Raw genomic sequence first — 24181 nt, forward strand, 5'->3', positions numbered from 1 at the left:
GCAAAGGAAAAGCCGGAACAAACTCTTATAATAGGAAAAGCGCTCCCGAGGACACATGGGAATATCGTCAAGCTAGTTTTCATCACGTTCATATGATTCGCGTTCGATACTTTGATAATTTGATATGTGGGTGGACCAGTGCTTGGGTGTTGTTCTTACTTGAACAAGCATCCCACTTATGATTAACCTCTATCGCAAGCATCGCAACTACAACAAAAGTATTAAGGTAAACCTAACCATAGCATGAAACATATGGATCCAAATCAGCCCCTTACGAAGCAACGCATAAACTAGGGTTTAAGGTTCTTTCACTCTAGCAACCCATCATCTACTTATTACTTCCCAATGCCTTCCTCTAGGCCCAAATAATGGTGAAGTGTTATGCAGTCGACGTTCACATAACACCACTAGAGGCTAGACAACATACATCTTATCAAAATATCAAACGAATACCAAATTCACATGACTACTAATAGCAAGACTTCTCCCTTGTCCTCAGGAACAAACGTAATTACTCACAAAGCATATTAATGTTCATAATCAGAGGGGTAATAATATGCATAAAGGATCTGAACATATAATCTTCCACCAATTAAACCAACTAGCATCAACTACAAGGGGTAATCAACACTACTAGCAACCTACTAGCACCAATCCCGGACTTTGAGACAAGAATTGGATACAAGAGATGAACTAGGGTTTGGAGATGAGATGGTGCTGGTGAAGATGTTGATGGAGATTGTCCTCTCCCGATGAGAGGAGCGTTGGTGATGACGATGGTGATGATTTCCCCCTCCCGGAGGGAAGTTTCCCCGGCAGAACAGCTCTGCCGGAGCTCTAGATTGGTTCCGCCTCGGCTCCGCCTCGTGGCGGCGGAGTCTCGTCCCGAAAGGTTGCTTTCTATTTTTTTCTCATCGAAAGACTTCATATAGGATAAGATGGACGTCGGAGACCCACCAGGGGGCCCACGAGGTAGGTGGGCGTGCCCCCCACCCTCGTGAGCAGGGTGTGAGCCCCCTGGACTTCATCTTTGGCGAGGATTTTTCTTTATTTATTTTAAGATATTCCGTGGAGTTTCAGGACTTTTGGAGTTGCACATAATAGGTTTCTAATATTTGCTCCTTTTCCAGCCCCAGAATTCCAGCTGCCGGCATTCTCCCTCTTTATGTAAACCTTGTAAAATAAGAGAGAATAGCCATAAATATTGTGACATAACATGAAATAACAGCCCATAATGCAATAAATATCGATATAAAAGCATGATGCAAAATGGACGTATCAACTCCCCCAAGCTTAGACCTCGCTTGTCCTCAAGCGAAAAGCCGATAACAATAAATATATCCCCATGTTTAGAGGTAGAGGCGTCGATAAAAATAAAATACGGACATGAAGGCATCATGATTATTCTCATAACAGCAACATATATAGATTTTGTCATATGATTACTTATGTTCAAGCGATGATATATTCACAATGGAAAAGTATGAATCATAAACCTTATTGGCCTCCAACAAACTATAATCTCAGTCATCGAAACAATTGCAATTTATCATAACATCAGAAAGAGTCTATGTCAGAGCTTAAAAGCAAGTCCACATACTCAACTATCATCTAGTCCTTCATAATTGCTAACACTCACGCAATACTTGTGTTTATGGAGTTTTAATCGGACACAGAGAAAGATAGGGGCTTATAGTTTTGCCCCACAACCTTTTACCTCAAGGGTAGTGTCAACAATAATGGTTCATGCTCCCCTACATCCAATTAGATATATACATCATGTTCTCTCCAACATGCTAAGCTTGCCAAAGGATAAAGTGAAAAAGGAAAGGTGAAGATCACCGTGACTCTTGCATAAGGTGGAAGATAATAATAAAGGATAGGCCCTTCGCAGAGGGAAGCAGAGGTTGCCATGTGCTTTTATGGTTGGATGCACAAAATCTCCATGCGAAAGAACATCACTTTATATTGCCCCTTGTGATGTGAACATTTATTATGCAGTCCGTCGATTTTATTACTTCCACATCACAAGATCGTATAAAGCTTATTTCTCCCACACCAATCAATCATACATATTTAGAGCATTTTTTATTGCTTTGCACCGATGACAACTTACTTGAAGGATCTTACTCAATCCATAGGTAGATATGGTGGACTCTCATGGCAAAACTGGTTTAAGGGTATTTGGAAGCACAAGTAGTATCTCTACTTAGTGCTAAGAATTTGGCTAGCATGAGGGGGAAAGGCAAGCTCAACAAGTTAGAGGATCCATGACAACATACTTTATCTCAGATATAAGAAAGACATAACTCATTACTTTGTCTTCCTTGTCCAACATCAACTCTTTAGCATGTCATATTTTAATGAGTGCTTCCAATCATAAAAGATGTCAATGATAATATATCTATATATGAAACCTCTCTTTCCTTATTACTTCCTATTAATTGCAACAATGACCAAAGCTATGTCTACCAACTCCCAACAACTTTTAATCATCATACTCTTTCTATGTGAAGTCATTACTCTCAATAAGATCAATATGAACTTGTTGTTTCTTTTTATTCTTTTTCTCTTTTCTTTTATTCACCCAAGATCATGGCAAAATAATCAGGCCCTTAACTCAACACTAATCTTTGTTATATATAGCTCACATACTCGATTACAAAGAGAGATCATAAAGCAAAACTCAAAACTAGATCATGCCATAAACTTTATTCTACTAGATCAAGATACTACTAATAGGATCGAACTAAGAAAAACGGTAAAGATAGGAGATGTGATTGTGATACGATACCGGGGCACCTCCCCCAAGCTTGGCAGTTGCCAAGGGGAGTGCCCATACCCATGTGATTGTGTCTCCTTCTTTGTCGGTGAAGAAGGTGGTGGTGATGGATAATCGCACATCGAGCGTAAGAGGTCCTCCAGCTTGCGGATAATGCCCTTGAGTGCGACAATATGCTCCTTCAACAAAATATTTTCTTGTGTGAGATACTTATTCTGTATATGATCTAACTCAATCATCTTGAAAGCTTCGATCTCAGTTGGGTAAGAAGGTTATGATCAAGTTGAAGGATGTCTTTTGCTGCCGGAGCTTGATCCTCCGTGGCCTTCTTGATCCTTTCATCCTTGTTGACCTTCATGGGTTCTTCCCCCTTCAGATCTATCCTCATTAGCCAAGCATCGTTGTCACCATTGTTGGAGGAGGGGGACGACATGATGCCTGGCCTTGAAAACCCTGACAGAAAACAGCTCGAAACAAGAATAGAGGAGATTTGTGTGATACGGGAGTCAAAGCCTTCGGGAGAATATATAAGAGAAAATTCCTTATATAACACTGTTTTAAATTTTGTTTCCCTATTTGACACTTAATAACTTTTTCTTCCCTATCTAACACGGTCTCTAAATTTTATGCCCTTTATGACACTTTGGTCCATTTTAAGCCTTAATGATGTTAAATGACATCTGAAAAGACATATTTGCCCCTCATATGATAGGTGACCAAAATTTTACGTGGTAGTTTAGCTTCAGGTCAGCAGGGTAGCCGCTGTACATCAATAGTACATGGTACACTACATACTGGATCGATAGTATACAACAAAGTCAGTATGTTAAAATCGTAGTCAGTGCTTGTAATCTTTTGTGAAAAGCCAGTGCTTGTACACGCCGTACACAACTATTGCTAGGTGTAGCCTAGTATATATGTGCATATGCCCAGTCCTTTTGTAACAGCTATGAGTTGAGATTGAAAAAGGAATATAAAAAGGACCGACATGGTCCCGTGGCCATCAATCGCATCATGTGTGTTCGTGTTGTAGCCGAGATAGTATCCCTAACTTGCTTTTTACGGGTATCGCTAGCTTGATTAGCTAGCCAGCGAATGTAGAAATGATCAAGCGAGAGATCGGTTGCTAACTAACTTCATCTATTACGTATTAGCAGTATGCGTCCAACTAGAATCGATCCACTTGCCTGCCTACTTGTTTCTTGGTGTGTACGTGTCGTCTACGTCTCGATGGAACCCTCGGAAAGTATTTGAGCTACCCTCGTGTGCCTGTACGCTGGAAAACACTCGGCTATAACGCCATCAGTGTCGAGGTCGAGGTTGGGACCAAGGCCAACGCAAAACGAGTCAGCCGCATACACACATACATATAAAATTTTGGTCAAATATCGCATGAAGGGCAAATAGGTCTTTTCATGTGTCATTTAACACCGTTATGGCTTAAAATGGACGAAAGTGTTATAAAGGGCATAAAATTTAGACTCAGTGTTAAATAAGGAAGGAAAAGTTTTTCGGGTTAAATAGGGCAATAAATTTTAAGACAGTGTTAAATAAAGAATTCTTTCAATATATAATGAATTTTTACCGACCAAAATATGTATCGTACGAGAAAACGGAGTCCGGAAGGCACGCGAGGTGCTCATGAGGTAGGGGGGCGCGCCCAGAGGGGTAGGGCGCACCCACCACCCTTGTGGGGCCCTCATGTCCTTCCCGAACTGCTACTTATTTTTTTATTTTTCTAAATATTCCAAAACGGAGAAATATTGCCTTAGAAATTGTTTTGGAGTCGGTTTACTTACCGTACCACATACCTATTCCATTTCGGAGTCTGAAACGTTCCGAAAAGTGTCCCTTATGTATTTCTCCGGGGTTATGGTTTCAATAATATTGATTTCAACATTTATGGGATTACCTGAGATATAATGTTTGATTCTTTGACCGTTTACCACCTTCGGATTTGTGCCTTCGAAGTTGTCAATTTTTATTGCACCGGAACGATAGACCTCCTCGATCACATAGGGGCCTTCCCATTTAGAGAGAAGTTTTCCTGCAAAATATCTTAAACGAGAGTTGTATAGCAATACATAGTCACCTACATTAAACTCACGCTTTTGTATCCTTTTGTCATGCCATCTTTTAACTTTTTCTTTAAATAACTTGGCATTTTCATATGCTTGGGTTCTCCATTCATCAAGTGAGCTAATATCAAATAACCTCTTCTCACCGGCAAGTTTGAAATCATAGTTGAGCTCTTTAATAGCCCAATATGCCTTATGTTCTAGTTCGAGAGGTAAGTGACATGCTTTTCCATATACCATTTTATATGGAGACATACCCATAGGATTTTTGTATGCAGTTCTATATGCCCATAATGCATCATCAAGTTTCTTGGACCAATTCTTTCTAGACCTATTAACAGTCTTTTGCAAAATTAATTTGAGCTCTCTATTGCTCAGTTCTACTTGACCACTAGACTGTGGATGATAAGGAGATGCAATTCTATGATTAACATCATATTTAGCAAGCATTTTACGGAAAGCACGATGAATAAAGTGTGAACCACCATCAGTCATTAAATATCTAGGGACTCCAAACCTCGGAAAAATAACTTCCTTAAGCATTTTGATAGAAGTGTTATGATCAGCACTACTAGTTGGAATAGCTTCTACCCACTTAGTAACGTAATCAACAGCAACTAAAATATGTGTATATCCATTAGAGGCAGGAAAAGGTCCCATATAATCAAAGCCCCAGACATCAAATGGTTCAATAACAAGAGAATAATTCATAGGCATTTATTAACGTCTACTAATATTACCAATTCTTTGACATTCATCACAAGACAAGACAAACTTACGGGCATCCTTGAAAAGAGTAGGCCAATAAAAACCGGATTGCAATACCTTATGTGCAGTTCTGTCTCCAGCGTGGTGTCCTCCATAAGCTTCGGAGTGACACTTGCGTAGGATTTGTTCCTGTTCATGCTCAGGTACACAACGTCTAATAACACCATCTACTCCTTTATAAAGATGTGGGTCATCCCAAAAGTAATGTCTCAAATCATAGAAGAACTTTTTATTTTGTTGGTATGTGAAGCTAGGTGGTATAAACTTAGCAACAATATAATTAGCATAATCAGCATACCAAGGAGTACTACGAGAAGTACTTATAACATTCAATTGTTCATCAGGAAAGCTATCATTAATAGGTAGTGGGTCATCAAGAACATTCTCTAACTGAGACAAGTTGTCTGCTACGGGGTTCTCGGCTCCTTTTCTATCAACAATATGCAAATCAAATTCTTATAGCAAGAGAACCCATCTAATAAGTCTAGGTTTAGCATCTTTCTTTTCCATAAGGTATTTAATAGCAGCATGATCAGTGTGAATAGTTACTTTAGAATCAACAATATAAGGTCTGAACTTATCACAAGCAAATACAACTGCTAAAAGTTCTTTTTCAGTAGTAGCATAATTTCTTTGAGCATTGTCTAGAGTCTTACTAGCATAATGAATAACATTTAATTTCTTATCAACTCTTTGCCCTAGAACAACACCTACAGCATAATCACTAGCATCGCACATAATTTCAAAGGGTAAATTCCAATCAGGTGGCTGAACAATAGGTGCAGAGACTAATGCTGTCTTAAGTATTTCAAATTCTTCTACACAATCATCATCAAATACAAATGGTATATCTTTTTGCAATAAATTAGTCAGAGGTCGAGAAATTTTTGAGAAGTCCTTAATGAACCTCCTATAAAATCCGGTGTGACCAAGGAAACTTCTTATACCTTTGATGTCCTTGGGACATGGCATCTTTTCAATAGCATCAACCTTGGCTTTATCAACTTCAATACCTCTTTCAGAAACTTTGTGCCCCAAGACAATACCTTCATTAACCATAAAGTGGCACTTTTCCCAATTCAAGACAAGATTAGTTTCTTCACATCTCTGCAAGACTCGATCAAGATTGCTCAAACAATTGTCAAAAGAGGAACCATAGAACAAAAAGTCGTCCATGAAAACCTCACAAATCTTTTCACAAAAGTCATAGAATATAGCCATCATGCATCTTTGAAAGGTAGTAGGTGCATTACATAAACCAAAAGGCATACGTCTATAAGCAAAAGTACCAAAAGGGCAAGTAAAAGTAGTCTTTGATTGATCTTTAGCCGACACGGGTATTTGAGAGAAACCAGAATAACCATCTAGAAAGCAATAATGTGTGTGTTTGCATAATCTTTCAAGCATTTTATCAATAAAAGGTAAGGGGTAATGATCTTTCTTAGTAGCTTTATTTAATTTGTGGAAATTAATTACCATCCTATAACCTGTGATAATTCTTTGTGGAATCAATTCATCCTTATCATTAGGAACAATAGTAATACCTCCCTTCTTAGGGACACAATGGACAGGACTTACCCACTCACTATGAGCAACGGGATAAATTATACCTGCCTCCAGAAGCTTGAGTATTTATTTTCTTACCACTTCTTTCATTTTAGGATTCAGACGTCGTTGAGGATCACGAACTGGTTTGGCATCTGCTTCCAAATTTATATTATGTTGACATAGAGTGGGACTAATGCCCTTAAGATCATCAAGAGTATATCCAATAGCAGCACGATGCTTCTTCAGAGTTTTCAATAATCTTTCTTCTTCATGCTCTGAAAGGTTCACACTAATAATAACAGGATATATCTTCTTTTCATCAAGATAAGCATATTTAAGATTATCAGGCAACGGTTTAAGCTCAAACACGGGATCACCCTTGGGTGGAGGAGGATCTCCTAAAATTTCAACAGGCAAGTTGTGTTGCAGAATAGGTTCCTGTTTAAAGAATACTTCATCTATTTCCCTTCTTTCATTCATGAACATATCATTTTCATGGTCTAGCAAATAGTGTTCTAAAGGATCACTAGGAGGTACAGCAATAGAAGCAAGACCAATAATTTCATCCTTACTGGGTAATTCTTCCTCATGATGTTGTTTACTAAATTTAGAGAAATTAAACTCATGAACCATATCATCCAAGCCAACAGTAACAACATTCTTTTCACAATCTATCTTAGCATTAACAGTGTTCAAGAAGGGTCTACCAAATATAATAGGGCAAAAGCTATCTTGTGGGGAAGTAAGAACAAGAAAATCCGCAGGATATTTAGTTTTCCCACACAAGACTTCAACATCTCTAACAATTTCAATTGGTGCAATAGTATCTCTATTGGCAAGTTTAATTGTGACATAAATATCTTCTAACTCAGCAGGTGCAATTTCATTCTTAATTTCTTTGTATAAGTCATGAGGTATAACACTAGCACTAGCACCCATGTCACATAAGCCATGATAACAATGATCTCCTATTTTAACAGAAATAACAGGCACGCCTACCACAGGTCTATGTTTATCTTTATCACGAGGTTTAGCAATTCTAGCAGTTTCACCTTCGAACTGAATAACATGCCTATCAATATTATCAGACAAGAGATCTTTAACAATAGCAATTTTAGGTTCTACTTTAACTTGCTCAGGAGGTGTATAAGTTCTAATATGGCTTTTACGAACAACAGTTGAAGATTTAGCATGATCCTTTACTCTAAGAGGGAAAGGTGGTTTCTCAACATAAGAAGTAGGAATAATAGGATCATTATAAGTGACAGTCTTTTCTTCAACTGTAATAGGTGCAGCTACTTTTACTTCTATGGGAGGATGATATTTAAACCACTTCTCCTTAGCCCTCTTCCAACAGCATTTCGGGCATCAAGATGAGCTCAAATGAAAATTATGCAATGATATGAAATGATGTACTCGTCGAGACGAACATTTTGATATGCTACACGCACGAATCGAAGCTATGGATGCAGAGTTATGATGCGATGAACAAGGGCATAAAATATGCAGATCTGGGGACTTAGTCGAAATATCACCTCGCAAAAAGTCAACGGGGATGAGACGGAGCGGGACGGAGGGATCCGGGTCGCGGGACGGAGTGTTTGGATCGGGCACCTGGTGGATCTGATCCACCTTCTTCTCCGGTGAGGCGCAGACTCCAGCGATGTGGGAACTCCGGTGGACGGTGGCGCAACTCCCGAGGCGGCGGCGGACGAGGGCAAGGCGGCGGCCGGCGAAGCTCGCTACGGCGGCGAAGAGGCGGCAGCCGGCGAAGCTCGCGACGGCGGCGGGGCGGACGAAGAGGCGGCGGCGGCGCATGGCGGACGAAGTCCGGCGATGAGGACGCGAAGTCGCGGGCGCGCGCAGGTCCGGTGGCAGGCGGCGTAGGTCGCCGGCGGGAGGCGCACGGCGGCATGGCGGCGGGATCTGGCGCGCGCGTGGGGCGGCACACTCGGGCGGAGGCGGCGGAGTGGTTCGGGCCCGGGCGGGCCTGCCCTGGGCCTGGCGGGCCGCGGCGGCGGGGAGGAGAGAGAGACCCGGCGGGGGTGACGTGGCGAGGTGGGATTGGACCGGCGCGGCGGCGCGGACTGATGACCCACAAGTATAGGGGATCTATCGTAGTCCTTTCGATAAGTAAGAGTGTCGAACCCAACAAGGAGCAGAAGGAAATGATAAGCGGTTTTCAGCAAGGTATTCTCTGCAAGTACTGAAATAAGTGGTAACAGATAGTTTTGTAATAAGGTAAATTGTAACGAGCAACAAGTAACAAAAGTAAATAAGGTGCAGCAAGGTGGCCCAATCCTTTTTGTAGCAAAGGACAAGCCCGAACAAACTCTTATAATAGGAAAAGCGCTCCCGAGGACACATGGGAATATCGTCAAGCTAGTTTTCATCACGTTCATATGATTCGCGTTCGATACTTTGATAATTTGATATGTGGGTGGACCGGTGCTTGGGTGCTATTCTTAGTTGACCAAGCATCCCACTTATGATTAACCTCTATTGCAAGCATCCGCAACTACAACAAAAGTATTAAGGTAAACCTAACCATAGCATGAAACATATGGATCCAAATCAGCCCCTTACGAAGCAACGCATAAACTAGGGTTTAAGCTTCTATCACTCTAGCAACCCATCATCTACTTATTACTTCCCAGTGCCTTCCTCTAGGCCCAAATAATGGTGAAGTGTTATGTAGTAGACGTTCACATAACACCACTAGAGGCTAGACAACATACATCTTATCAAAATATCAAACGAATACCAAATTCACATGACTACTAATAGCAAGACTTCTCCCTTGTCCTCAGGAACAAATGTAATTACTCACAAAGCATATTCATGTTCATAATCAGAGGGGTAATAATATGCATAAAGGATCTGAACATATAATCTTCCACCAATTAAACCAACTAGCATCAACTACAAGGGGTAATCAGCACTACTAGCAACCTACTAGCACCAATCCCGGACTTTGAGACAAGAATTGGATACAAGAGATGAACTAGGGTTTGGAGATGAGATGGTGTTGGTGAAGATGTTGATGGAGATTGCCCTCTCCCCATGAGAGGAGCGTTGGTGATGACGATGGTGATGATTTCCCCCTCCCGGAGGGAAGTTTCCCCGGCAGAACAGCTCTGCCGGAGCTCTAGATTGGTTCCGCCTCGGTTCCGCCTCGTGGCGGCGGAGTCTCGTCCCAAAAGGTTGCTTCCTATTTTTTTCTCATAGATAGACTTCATATAGGAGAAGATGGACGTCGGAGACTCACCAGGGGGCCCACGAGGTAGGGGGGCGTGCCCCCCACCCTCATGAGCAGGGTGTGGGGCCCCTGGACTTCATCTTTGGCGAAGATTTTTCTGTATTTATTTTAAGATATTCCGTGGAGTTTCAGGACTTTTGGAGTTGCACAGAATAGGTCTCTAATATTTGCTCCTTTTCCAGCCCCAGAATTCCAGCTGTCCGCATTCTCCCTCTTTATGTAAACCTTGTAAAATAAGAGATAATAGCCATAAATATTGTGACATGATGTGAAATAACAGCCCATAATGCAATAAATATCGATATAAAAGCATGATGCAAAATGGACGTATCACGAACACGTCCGACTCGGGATGGACATGTCCGTCGGCAGGAGGTGGAAGAAGACTAGGGTTTCATCCGAAATTTCGGGGAGAGCCACATATTTATAGGTAGAGGGAGCTAGGAAACTCCAAATGAGGTGCGGTTTGTGGCCACGCGATCGTGATCGAACGACCGAGATGATGGAGGAGGTTTAGGTGGGTTTTGGGCCAGTTTGGAAGGGTGTTGGGCTGCAACACACACGAGGCCTTTACGGCTCCTCGGTTAACCGTTGGAGTATCAAACGAAGTCCAAATGGCACGAAACTTGACAGGCGGTCTACCGGTAGTAAACCAAGGCCGCATGACAAGTCTCGGTCCAATCCGAAAACGTTTTACACCCGCACACGAAAAGAGGTAGAAAGGGGCACTGGGTGACATAGGAGCGCCGGGTTGCAAAATGGACAACGGGGAAAATGCTCGGATGCATGAGACGAACATGTATGCGAATGAAATGCACATGATGACATGATATGACATGCATGACACGCAAGCAATGACAAGGCAACAACAGCGAATAACTGGAGGACACCTGGCACATCGGTCTCGGGGCGTTACATTTATGCCACATATTATGATCCAATGATGTGTTGCCATCCTATGATGTTTTGAGTAGATATCATTTGTCTTTGGGTTGATTGATGATCTAGATTGATACGAGTTGTATGTTTTATTTTGGTGTTGTCCTATTGTGCCCTCCGTGTCGCGCAAGCGTGAGGAATTCCCGTTGTAGGGTGTTGCAATATGTTCATGATTCGCTTATAGTGGGTTGCTTGAGTGACAGAAGCATAAACCCGAGTAAGGGGGTTGTTGCGTATGGGATAAAAGGGACTTGATGCTTTAATGCTATGGTTGGGTTTTACCTTAATGATCTTTAGTAGTTGCGGATGCTTGCTAGACTTCCAATCAGAAGTGCATATGATCCAAGAATAGAAAGTATGTTAGCGTATGCCTCTCCCTCATGTGAAATTGCAATGACGACTATCGGTCTTGTTAACAATTGCTTAGGACAATTCCGCACATCGACCCATCAGTATTCCACACTCGCTATTTATAATAGTTAGTAATATATTTTAACTTTATGATAACATCACCTACTTTTATATTTTAGCTCTCCGATATCATGCAACATTATCATCTTCATACCCACAACGTAGTTTTATTTCTCGTTTCTAGTTGGAAGCAAACGTTCAGTGTACGTAGAGTCGTATCAGTGGCAGATAGGGCTTGAGAGAATATTGATCTTACCTTTATCTCCTTGTGGGTTCGACACTCCATACTTATCACTTCCACCTTTGGGAATTGCTACGATGATTCCCTGCACTTGGGGATTATCAATATCGCACACACCTTCATCTGGCTGCCCGTTTCTTTTGTGTTTCCTAATCACAAACAGTTTATCCGAGTGAACCGTGTCATGTGTATCACACACGCCTTCATCTGGCTGCCCGTTTCTTTTGTTCCTCCTCATCGTAAACAGTTAATTGAACTGAACCGTATGCCCTTCATCGCACATGCAACTAAAACCTGAATCGTGTTTGATGCATCCGTCATCGCGAACGTTTTATATGTTTCTGACGGTTTTCATACAACACCGTTTGCGATTATGGCATCGCACACAGTTTCTCGAAGGGTCTCTGATCGAAGTGTCGCGTTAGCAACATCCTGCAGTAGTGATGGACGAGAGGAAGAAGACGTGGGGAAAGAATATAAGTGAATATTCTGTTTTACAGCGTAAGTTTGAGGGGTCTATTCTACCGCAGCTAAAACCAACCTGTAAAAGAGCATATTCTGGGAATATCCTTTTATACGGGTCCGTTTTGTAGGGTCTGCCTCTGCGGCCGTCCGCGCCGACCTGCAAAATCGTTTTTGCGTGAACTGCAAACGCGTTTTGCGGGTCGGCGGGATGCGGGGTCTGCTAGAGATGCTCTTACGTCATTGCATGGCAGAGAAGCCCCATTAATTATTCAACCTACTTTTCCTTTCAATCAAGGAGATTTTAAAGTATGAAATTTCTAAATATTATTGAAAACATGAACCATTTTTTAAATCATAAACGGGTTTTTGAAAATTATATTCACTTTTAGAAAAATGCGAGCAAAATTTAAAGAAGAACATCTTTTAAAATTCACAAACATTTTTTGGAAACACCAATTTTTTTTATAAAAACATGGCCATTATATGAATTTTTGAACATTTTTTTCAAACAGGAATATGTGTTGAAAATTCATAACATTTTTCGAAAATGTTTATCTTTTATACGCAAACATTATTTTGAATTGTGAAAATTTCACTAAACCAAGAATATTTTTTGAATTTTGAGAATTTTTTAAAATGCCATTTTCTTTCCAAAAATCTCGAACAATTTTGAAAAGCAATAAATGTTTTTGAAAAAATGGGATACTTTTTCAAGTTCTGAGTATTTTTCAAAATACCAACAAAATTTTGAATTCAGAAAATTTTCCAAAAATTGTTTTTATATTTTTACGTTTTTCTAGAATTTTGAATTTATGGATTAAATTCTATAAGAAAAATAAACTTGCAAGAAAAAAAGGAGATAGAGAAAGTAGAATAAAAATAGAAGTAAACACAGAAATAAAGAAAAATAGGCAAGCCCATAATTGGTTGTCCTGTGTGAAGCTCTGACTATTTGTTGCCCTGTGCAGAAAATAAGTGGGCTGACTTCGCTGGGCCACAGCGTGCGGCCCATGTACGAAATTCTGAAATAGGCTTTTGTTCTAGCAGACGAACATAAGAATTTAGTACCATCTCGGATAAAAAAAATCGGCGATGAACGGATGATAAATTGGCGAAACAAATCTTGCTTTATTAGTAGGTAGGTATAGATTATGTAAAGATAAATATATATTCGCATAATGTGCGCAGCAGGAAAACAGTATAATTTAGAGCTCATTGACCAAGCAAGCACTTGGTTAACATTAGCAGCATTTAAAAAAATACACATCGTGGCGTGCAACTTGACTGGCTTTAGTTGGAGATAAACAATTCCTTGAGACGACTAGTAAGTGTGCACGTGCAACGCACGTCTCCATCGATGCACATACAATTCGGGTGAGTATAAATGGAATACAAATGATCCCTTCGTCCCACGGCGCATATTTCACCTCTTCACATAACTCCATTCTTTATGGAAGCGACAAACCGTATGTATTTAACTTTCATATATAATCATTATTTCTTCTTATATCTTAAGCCACCTTCAATGTAAACCACTAAATCAGACATCGTCAAAGCATTAATAAACTGGACGCACAATTAACCTCGCAAAGATGCATTACCATGTATCACAAGCTATACATACAACTTGTGGTACCATGATTTTGTGTAAAAAGTAACCACAACAATTGTGAAGCTCCCCATGCACTACAATCCACGAGTCACCTCATGTCCTTATAAGGTAGTAAATATACATTAACAAAATGAAAATGAAAATAGAACAACAGGAAGTAGCCTTCAACATGGTGAGACCTTGTACCTGATGCACAAACAGGAGAGATAAATCTGAAAGAAAAACTGTCAAACACAATAGACCGTACCAAACCAAGGGATAGATTTGGAAGTAGCCTCAAACATTTTTATCCATTGGAAATGGAACAGCATATTAAAGCCCAACAGCAAAAAAAAATGCTCTGAAATACTTATTATAGCATTTATATATAACAAAATTAATTCAATTCTTGCAGCGGTGCAGACTGCAATAGAGGCTACAAAAAAAGAAATATCAAGGGAACACTAATATAAGATTACATTTGCATCATAATATATGCTTAATTTTGACTTTGATTTATATGTGGCTTGTCAATGAAATATCATTTGGTATATTTATTATGTCGGTACATGATTCCCCTTCAACTGCACAAGAACAACAGAGGTTTATTATCTTGGATAGAAAAGTCGCACCAGGATCAAGTCTGCATCAAGTTTAGTCACATATGCAAAGAACTGGTTCTATACAAATACAATTTATAAACAATGTATGCTCTCCAAATGACATGTAATTCTAAAAAGGGAATCAAACATTCTAGAATGTATGTATTTTCTCCTAGCTCCGCACCGACACTTTCGACTTAAAAAGAATCATACCAATTGCCTACATATAGTATGACAGAACATAAATCTGTCGTAAAATGATACCATGATTCCAGCGAAAGCACAATGAATCTGTTAACAAACATTTTGATATGGTTTGAAAATTGTGCAATTGAATAAGGATAATTTAATCATAAAGCCCACAAAAAATTCAAAAGTGAATTAACCTACAATATAGGTTTGGCCATCGCATTGTAGGTGATCCCCGTAACTCGAGCATGGTGGATTGGTGCAGACTCGCCCTTGAGCCAAAAAAACTGCATTTAGTTTCAGTAAGGTCGTACATGATTAATGGAGGATCAAATACTCACCTCTATACTTTTTTGGCATGACCAATAAGGAGGAAAATAACATTGCTATCGAGGATCAAGTATTAGCAATGTAAGCCGCAAAGTCCTGAAAGAGAAGAAGAATTCAGTGACCCCCACAAAATATATACTTATTCTCATAGATAATGAATTCGAATTTCTGCAGCCTGCCAAATTGAACTATTTAATCATGTCACAATCAAAAAATGTGATGCTAATCAACTAAAAGGATTAAATTCAGAATTGTGAGATTATGGTGCAAATAATAAGCAGTACATGACAACTATCAAAGCAACATCCCAATAACTTGAAAGGAAACTGGAGATGTTAAAATCATGTGCGGACACCAATAACTTGAAAGGTTAAAATTATAAAATTGAACTATACATTCACAATCCGCGACATAGTAAATAATCTGCATTGGATAGTAGAGACCTCACATTAAAAGATGGGCGCACATCTGCTGAGTATGTTTACATTCAGTACAAAGGCTCGTGGCTTTGTTTTGGCTGCATCTCTGCTAGCAAGTGCAGACCCAAGATCAAGTGTTATAGAAATAATTTCTCGTCTTATATCAGTGCACACCATATCCTTTGTCTCTCTAAGATCGCTGAAGCTATGGGGAGAAGGATTGAGCTCAAGGCCTGCAAAAGTTCCCTAGGGTCAGAAGTCAGATCGGATCAAGAAAGGAGACGGTGGAGAGCACGGTTGGAGGAGATGGCCTCTATGGTGGGCATGCAGTCGGTGGAGATGACCTGTTCCGGCGTCGATTAGGCAGAGCGAAGGATGGAGACGACGTCGAGATGCACCGGCTCACTGCGCATGTTGCATCTTCAGTCGTCACTCCCGCAAAGGCCGCTTGGAGATGTGCGCTCTTGGGGCACGGGGGAGCGGCAGCGTAGGCGTGGGTAGGAGGGGCGGGCGGTGTCACTTCGGCTGGCTGCGTCGCGAGGACGGCCGAGGCCGCGGGCAAGCGCCCCGATCCTTGGCAGCAACATTTGCGTCTTTCGCCTACCCTCGGAAGCGGACGCGGTGGCAGCGCCCGCGACCTCAGGTGGCTCGTGCGTCATCGGAAGTGGTGCCGGCACGTCGAATCGGAGGCCCTGCCAGCTGCCGCGTATCCGGCAGCGCGTCAAATTGGAGGCTGCGGTACCTCCTCTGTCCCAGACGGCGGCGGCAGAGGATTGGGTAGTAGTGTGTCCTTGTTTTTTAGGATGTGTAGCATGTCCTTGGGAAATGGCGGCTTTCTCTCACATGCAAAAATCTCTCCCCTCCGTAGCAACAAATGCATGCAGATAGGGAGGCGTTGATTGGGCGAGGAATTGATGCGGGAGTAGCCATTTGCATGGATCACAATTCACATACGCCTGGTTTCAAGCATTATAAGGCTAGTCATAATGGGAGTAATCTCTACTCCTAATATCTCAGTTTATAGGTCGCGTTTCGGGTTTTATTTTCGTCCCATCATTTTCGTCTGATTTTTTTCGCTAATTTTTTTTTGCCCTCTTCCCACCCCACCCATCCACGCAGCCACCAAAAAAAAAATCCACACCCGAAAAAAAAGCTCCATCGATCCCATCTATCGTTACCGCCGCCGCCGTCCGAGAGGGAGACGCCGCCCCCGCCGCCGAACTCCGGAAAACGCCGCCGCCAAGTCTCCAGGGCAGGGCGGTTTCAATCCCTGCCGCCGAACTCCGGGAGACGCCGCCCCTGCGGCACAGGGTAGATTTCGCGTCTCCACGTGGTCGCACGCACGCCTGCACCTCCACTCCCCCCCCCCCTCGATCCCGATCGGATCTTTCTCTCCACAAAAATCGCCACCGCCGGCCTCCTTCGCTCGACTCGGCCATGGTGAAGGTACACCTCCCCCAATTCTTCCCGTCGTCATCGTCATCCTCCGTGTGACCCTGCCAGATTCCACGATTTGGGGATTCCCTATGAGGAGCCGGCGCGTCGTCCTCATCGCAGGCGGGCGGGTGTTGGCATGTGCGCGTACGGAGGAGCTCCACCTCACCCACTTCAGCTTCCTCCTGTCGTCATCATCGTCCTCCGCGCGACCACGCCAGCTTCCATGGTTTGGGGGAGCCTTCCCTATGAGGATCCAGCGTGTCGTCCTTGTCGCACCCTAATTAGGTTCCTGGTGTGTCCGCACCGCCGCACCCTAATTTGATTTCGACTAGAGTCTAGGACGTCAGCGCACCAGGTACGTACATCTGGTTGTTCATCTTTCTTCCTCCGAACGAGCAGCGACCTATGCGTTTCTGATTCTAGATTTGTCCAACGATTTGCCTGATTGTTTCTCCTCTCTAATCTCTATAGTTTACCAATCAGGTCGTTAGCACTGCCGTCCAGGTGATAATAAACGCCGTTCACCACAACAAGAGGTGAGAGGCAGATTCCAGATAAGGTATGCCCTAGCAGGTTTTATGAACCAGAGGCGAGAGGCAGATTCTTGATGATGATTTTCAACTGGATCTTATATTATCATAGCTTTATGCTAATTTCCAAAAATAATTGTCCTTTTCAATTTTAGTACTGTCATGCCATCTCGAAAGTATGCATTGAGAAGAAATTGTTGGATGAGATAGATAGTTACTATCATTACTAATTTACTAATTTGCATCTCGGATGATTTTATTATTTGATATGCTTAATGATTTTAGATGCCCTTTTTTGGCCTCTAAATTTATGTCTACATAGATTGATTATTATTTAGACCTTTATACTAAAGGCCCTGGATTTTTGTTTCGCCCTGGGCCCCTAAAATCCGAGGACCGGACCTGCCGGCAGCACTTGATTCTATTTTAGCTGCAACCAAGTATCTACTTTAAAGTTATATAGATCAGATTTTGTCGATAAAGCTGATTTTCCTGATCCTATAATCCTTGTTCTGTCAAGCCAAACATGTCATTTTCTTTAAGTTTGCATAACTGTAGTTTTTATTTGTCAATTTTCTAAAGTTTTATGAACACTTCTGTTTTTCTGTCGAGCACTAATAGAGAGAAAACTGTTTTCTTATTTTTAACCGGGAGCAAACTGCGTAGCAAGATCAATAATGAATGGTTCAAGTCATGTGTTACAAGTTACAATGAGCAGGTGGTACTCAAGTCCATTGATGATAAGGATATTATTCGAACATTTACTGCAATGAGGTCTCGGAAAGGGCATTTGCCTCGTGATTGTCTTTAGTGCGCTGTCGGTATTCGGTATGTTCCATCTGACCATCTCTATTCTTGCAAGCTTTTGATTTGTAATATATTCAAATAATTTGTATTTAAAAATTATGGGTTAGTAGATCCGTTTTAATTTTGCATTTCTATTCTTGCAAGTATTCGGTATTTGCATTCTTTTGTCCACACTTTAATTCCTAGACCCCGTTTGTTTCGGCAGCATTGTTACTTTGTTGTTTCTTCTGATACAAGGCCCATGGTTATAGTAAACCTTCTTATTTTAAGCATCCTATCAAACCTACTTAAACAAACGTGTGCCTTTTTGCCCATATCTTCATGCTATTCATCTGCATGTTGCCTTGCATATATATATTTGGTCAAAAAGCATACGGTTTCACCACAACAGGTAACACACAGGCCATATGTGTCCTCTGCTTATGGATCTGTACTTGTGTTTCGTATATGCTAACCATACTTTCTGTTGCTCTCGCCAAACTCTCGTGTTAACTGTTGAGTGATGGGATCAGTTCATGACCTAACTAAAACCTCTGATCCAACACCTCATCACACTTTTGGTCAGACATGCATATTAGGCCAACGGCACATTTTAGTGAATGAAAACTATGAGATGGGAATAAATAGGCGCTCTGTTTGGTTCAGATATTTTCATACATAATTTGATGTACTTCTCATGGATATCTTCTTACACGTGAGCTTATTTTGAAGATGATAATAAGTTTCTGCCTTAGAGTTAATGCATAGTATATGACCGTCAATCTCCAGTTCGAGGAAGATTTTGGAGCAGCAACATACAAGCAGAGCTAAGATTGGTCCAGCCACTTCATTTATTTTCTGAAAAGGAATTGATGAATGAGAGTATATTTTGAGAGATCCATCTATATGGTACGTTCAATGCTGATTTGATAATTTTGCGCATGTCTCGTGCAGGCATGCCAGCGCCTTCGTCGACCTCCACTCGCCAATCTGTAACGCCTATGCCCGTGGTGGCGGGTCACACTCTGATGCAGCCGTGCACGCCGCCGCTACCAGACGACACCCCCATCGAGTAATACACCCCAGTCGAGATTTTCTATATCATCTCTGCCAAGGCGCAGTCATCGGAAGAGATTCAGGTAAGATTATCCTTGTTTTCTACATCAAATTTTGCATGTTCATCTATCTAATCTTTGATACTACATTTCTTAGCTAATGTCCTCCTTGCCTGTACCATGTTCATATGATTAACAAAGGCTTGGCCATCTTAATATAGTAGCCCGTGAGGTGGATATATATACTACTCCCTCCATTCCTAAATATAAGTCTTTTTACAGATTCCAATATGGACTACTGAATGAATCTACACTCTAAAGAATGTCTATATGCATCCGTATGTAGTCCATATTGAAATTTCTAAATGGACTTATATTTAGAAACAGAGGGAGTACTTCAGTTTGCATGAGAGAATAATCACTTATATGTGTGCCTTGATATTATAGTAGGATTGCTTGGATTATTTCTGTAGTACTTTGTCCAAAAATGTTGTTCTAATCCCTAGCTCACTTGAACCTGGGTGAACAGTAAAATAATTAAAAAATCTGATTTTTTTAGTGTGAAACATTGACAAATGTTTTCATAGCGAATAGAAATTTTTCACCAGATGACATTCGTGGAAAATATGTCCAAAAATAGTTGCAAATTTATCACCAGATAACATTGTGGAAAATAGTTGCGTCCGTACAGTGTGTTCTTCGTCGAATTTGTGTTTGATTTTTTCACTATATATTACTTCTTGCTTGCGCGAGGGTGGTGTAGATTTGTTATTTTTTGCCCCGAAAAGAAGGTAGCCGGATTAGTAGTCTAATTGAGTAGATGCTGGTGAGTGAGGGTTACTTGATTTTTATTGAGTACATTATGCTCTGCTTTGTGACGAGGTTTGAAATTTGATGGTTCTGATGTGTAATAGAGGGGGCAAAAGTGTTATCCATTTCATTGTTTCTGTGCATGTTTACGTTGACATCGGTGGCGGGAGGCGGCATTGCTGGCGGCCGAAGGGGTGCTTGTGGAAGCAGGTGGAATAGTCGGCAGCTGTGGGGATTCGTTATTCTCCGAGGTTGGCGGGCTCGACGTGAGGCTCGATGGGGCTGCGGGATTGTCAAGCAGGTAAAGTTCGTCAACTCGTCCAGTTTGATGCTTTTCAACTGCTGGATAATGGTTTCGTGCCATGCGTCGTCTCCATGTATTTACTAAAATATTTACTATGCTCTTCTATTTGGAGAAAGAAGCATGGTGCAGCCTACCAAGCTGGGGAGAGCCATATAATGCCCATCTTGGAATTAGCTGTTCGACTGAGATGTGCTGGACAAAAATATTACCAGTTCCTTTGAGTATGCTTGACTTGTATAATGTGATTTTCACTTTTTAGAGTGAATTACATAATATATAGATATGCATTATTTTGGCTTTAGTAACTGATTTTCTCATGTTTAGAAACATGCGAGGTTGGGGGAGGGGTCTTCTAGCATTCCAATCTGCACTACTTTTGCTTTGTTTCATCGACAGACATCATGCAATTGAAATAGTTTGATTCAGGACACCAAGCGTTTGGGAAAGTGGCATGGTGCTGGTCCTTGAAATTGATGTTCTTAGTGATTTATGATGGAGTTTTATCTGAATTTAACATCGCTGTCCTCAACATCAATTTTGTTGACTCATAGGCGGGTGATTGCTCAACGATGACTGGAGACGATCTTCGGTATTACAACTGGTTTATACCAATGGGTTATTTGCATCTCAAGTTAAATTAGTCACTGTTGATCAACAATGAGATGTGGCCATTGTTTGATGGATCATTGATGGTACGGATGTGCAATGAAACAATGATATACCCACTGTATTGGACCCAAACACCTTCCTGAAAATTGTTCTGAAGGGTGAGACACTGAACCACCACACAATTTCAGAACTATATCTTTATATTATATCTCTTATTTTTCCCTTATTTGAATTTTATAATCCTTACTTTTCAATACATATCTAAATAGACTTGATGTTTTTGACTAATGGGTTGCAGGGTTAGCACAAGGAAACTATTGTTATGACTTGCGAGGTCTGCTGGAGGTGACCGGATCCGGATGACTTGAGCAAAGCTGTGAAAATTCACGTATACCGTTTACCAAACTCAATTTGTTTGGTCTAGATGCATGACTTTCAGAATAAATTTAGATTGTATGTTTACTCATTGTCGTGATCTTTGTACATCTGTAACTACACCCTACAACCTGAGCCACTTGACGACCTGCAATTAGATGTTACAAAATATAGATGCAATATGTTAATTCTAAGGTGGCATCAAATTCCTAATAATTCATACCTGAAATAAAATTTTGATTTATTCACATCTTACCTTCATATCCGCGTCGAGCACAACCGAACGTCTCTATTTCCGGTGAGGCCAACTATCCAGAATCCTCCCACCATCTTAAATCCATTGATGTTTTTCTGTTAAAGGCTTTGCTCTATGTAGATACTGAAATTAGCAACGCCAAACTTTTATTTTGGAAATATCACTTTTTTGTGAGAACTGGAAATATCACTTTAGAGTACTTTGGTCTGTAAGTGTGTTGCGCTGCTGTATTTTAAAGACGCGGTTTGTATTGGAAAAGATTACATTAAAGATGGTGTCGATCCTGACGACGGGCTGCCTTGCAGGGCAAGGGATGGGGGTACAAGGCATGGGTCTGCGGCGCCACACCTTGCTGTTCCCTGCCGGTGGCCAGCGAGCTGTGGCGGTGCTTCTCTGTTGCATGGCGAGGGACTGGGGTGCAAGGCGTGCATCTGCAGTGCCACTCCTGGGGCATGCCTCTCCCGCGACATTGCCGGCATACACAACATACCTTACTACACGGGGATTTCCTCTCTGAACTAAATATTATGTCAGAACTGAATATTACGTCCGAAGACTGAAACATCCAGAAAGCTTATTGAGACTATTCATTGATGGTGTTTCTCTACTACACGAGGAAGGTAATTGTCGTTTATGTGCTTCTTTTCCTATTTCAATGCACCATTGTGTTATTTTGGTTGAAAAATTAAAGTTTCTACATATTTTCATGGTTTATGAAAAGTAGCTGAGATCCGTTGTTTTATTCCTACATATTGAGGAAATTCTGGTGAAGCTAAAGTTGGTGTTGTTTCTCTTTTTTCTGCGATTTAGTACTGTTGACATAGTTGCTAAAATTTATCATTTCAAAAGATCAGTGTAGTGGTGCAGGCTAACAAAATCGTATTGTCTACAAGCCTGAGGTACACAAACATAACAACTGATGAAAGAAGAACATATTTGTAACTTGTTGCCCGCTGACTATAAACAGAAGAACATTGAAACACTCGTTATTGCATTATATATTTTAGTTGCAATAGTATTTGATTTTGCATGAAGAAATATGTTGAGTGTTTCTTCGTTCAGTTTCATGTGCCAATTAGGCATGGACGACGACGGCCATGATCCCATCATCGCAAGCTCATGGGAGGGAGACACACGTCTCATCCAGTGTAATAGCACGCTCCAAAAAATCCCTAACCCTCCATGGAGCCATTGCCAGGGTGATGAGATCAACACCACCCACCAGCACCACCACCGAGTCGTAGACGGCGTGTCATGGTGGTCCCTAGCTCTTCCCGCCTCTTAAGAGACCACATGGCGTTCTGGCAGTTCTGGTGCAGTTTTTGGCCAAGGCTGGAAGCCAAGAACACTTAATTTTGATCATGGACGTGACATTGTGGTCGGCGTTGTGTGGTGCAGTTCAGAGTTTTCTTGCCTGGCGTATAACAATGCATGTTCAATGGGGTAGCCTCTTCTCAGGCACGAGTATCCGAGGCAGACCATGACATCTATTTAGAATAGCTACAACAAAATTGTGACAGAGATGGTTAGTGGGAGAAGGAACTTGAGACCACAGTCAATTCTGCTGTAGGGGCTGTGTGTAGAAGATAGTAGTAGCAAACATAGAAGTCACTTTGGAAAAAAAGTGTGCATATATTGTTGTACTAGAGATCCATTCCTATATTTCACTGATATGCATGGTTGAATTGTAGTATGTGTGATAAGTGAGAATAATGTAATATGAAGCGAAACGTGGTGGACAGGGCTTCACATTGTTGTTTTTCAGTAGAATATGATGTTCGTCTCTTTTTCATATGGACTACAATATGGTCAATGGTAGCTTGCTGAATAGGTTAAGCTAGACCCAAGACATAATTTCACGGCGAGAATTTGACATGTTTAATTTTTTATGGAAAGAATATTTGCTGCTAATAATTAATGATACAAGTTCTGATTTGTTAGTGCAACATTATCTTCCATGTATATAGATTGAACAAAATATAAGCTGAAGTGGAATGTCAAGCCTTAATTTATACTAAAGAATGATATAGGTTTTCTCTATGTGTAGAATAGGATTATTTTTCCTTGGAGAATCTACTAGCTGGAGTGGTCAATGTCGATATCCTTGTGAAAGTTCGCATGATCTTAGCATGAACCAACTCACAATGTTATCTCGAGCAGTGCTTTATTCACTTAAGTATCATTTTTAGGAAAATACTAGGTAAAAAGCCTATTGCAAAAAAATTAGACGCGAAGTTTATAAGGGTTACATGTATGCAATCTACACGGGCCTATCTAATGTTAGAGTTTCATGCCTCTAATTATTTGTATTTATGTATTCTAGCTATGGATACCAGTAGCCTTAGTTCTTTTAAAGTACTGCATCTATAAACTTTACTATTTAGATATTGTATATGA

At 41.0% G+C, this 24181-nt stretch overlaps 2 long non-coding RNA genes across 6 annotated transcripts; one reads left to right on the forward strand and one right to left on the reverse strand.

Annotated features, from left to right (window-relative positions):
- Positions 1-14178: 14178 nt before the first annotated feature.
- On the reverse strand, positions 14179-16335 carry LOC123154752 (uncharacterized). Of its 2 annotated transcripts, none has more exons than XR_006477034.1 (3): positions 15652-16335; positions 15215-15299; positions 14179-15145 (listed from the first exon to the last, which is right to left on the reverse strand). It is a non-coding gene; the product is annotated as an uncharacterized lncRNA (long non-coding RNA). The 2 variants fall into 2 exon arrangements; XR_006477035.1 differs by having other exon boundaries at positions 15647-16335.
- A 785-nt stretch (positions 16336-17120) lies between these two features.
- On the forward strand, positions 17121-23578 carry LOC123148025 (uncharacterized). 4 transcript variants are annotated; one of them, XR_006473595.1, is made up of 8 exons: positions 17121-17414; positions 17531-19514; positions 20411-20541; positions 20961-20998; positions 21096-21311; positions 21452-21541; positions 22090-22404; positions 22847-23578. It is a non-coding gene; the product is annotated as an uncharacterized lncRNA (long non-coding RNA). The 4 variants fall into 4 exon arrangements; XR_006473594.1 differs by having other exon boundaries at positions 20971-20998; XR_006473593.1 differs by lacking the exon at positions 20961-20998.
- The last annotated feature ends 603 nt before the right edge of the window (positions 23579-24181 follow it).

This window comes from Triticum aestivum, chromosome 7A, assembly GCF_018294505.1.
Source record: "Triticum aestivum cultivar Chinese Spring chromosome 7A, IWGSC CS RefSeq v2.1, whole genome shotgun sequence".
NCBI classification, from domain to species: domain Eukaryota; kingdom Viridiplantae; phylum Streptophyta; class Magnoliopsida; order Poales; family Poaceae; genus Triticum; species Triticum aestivum.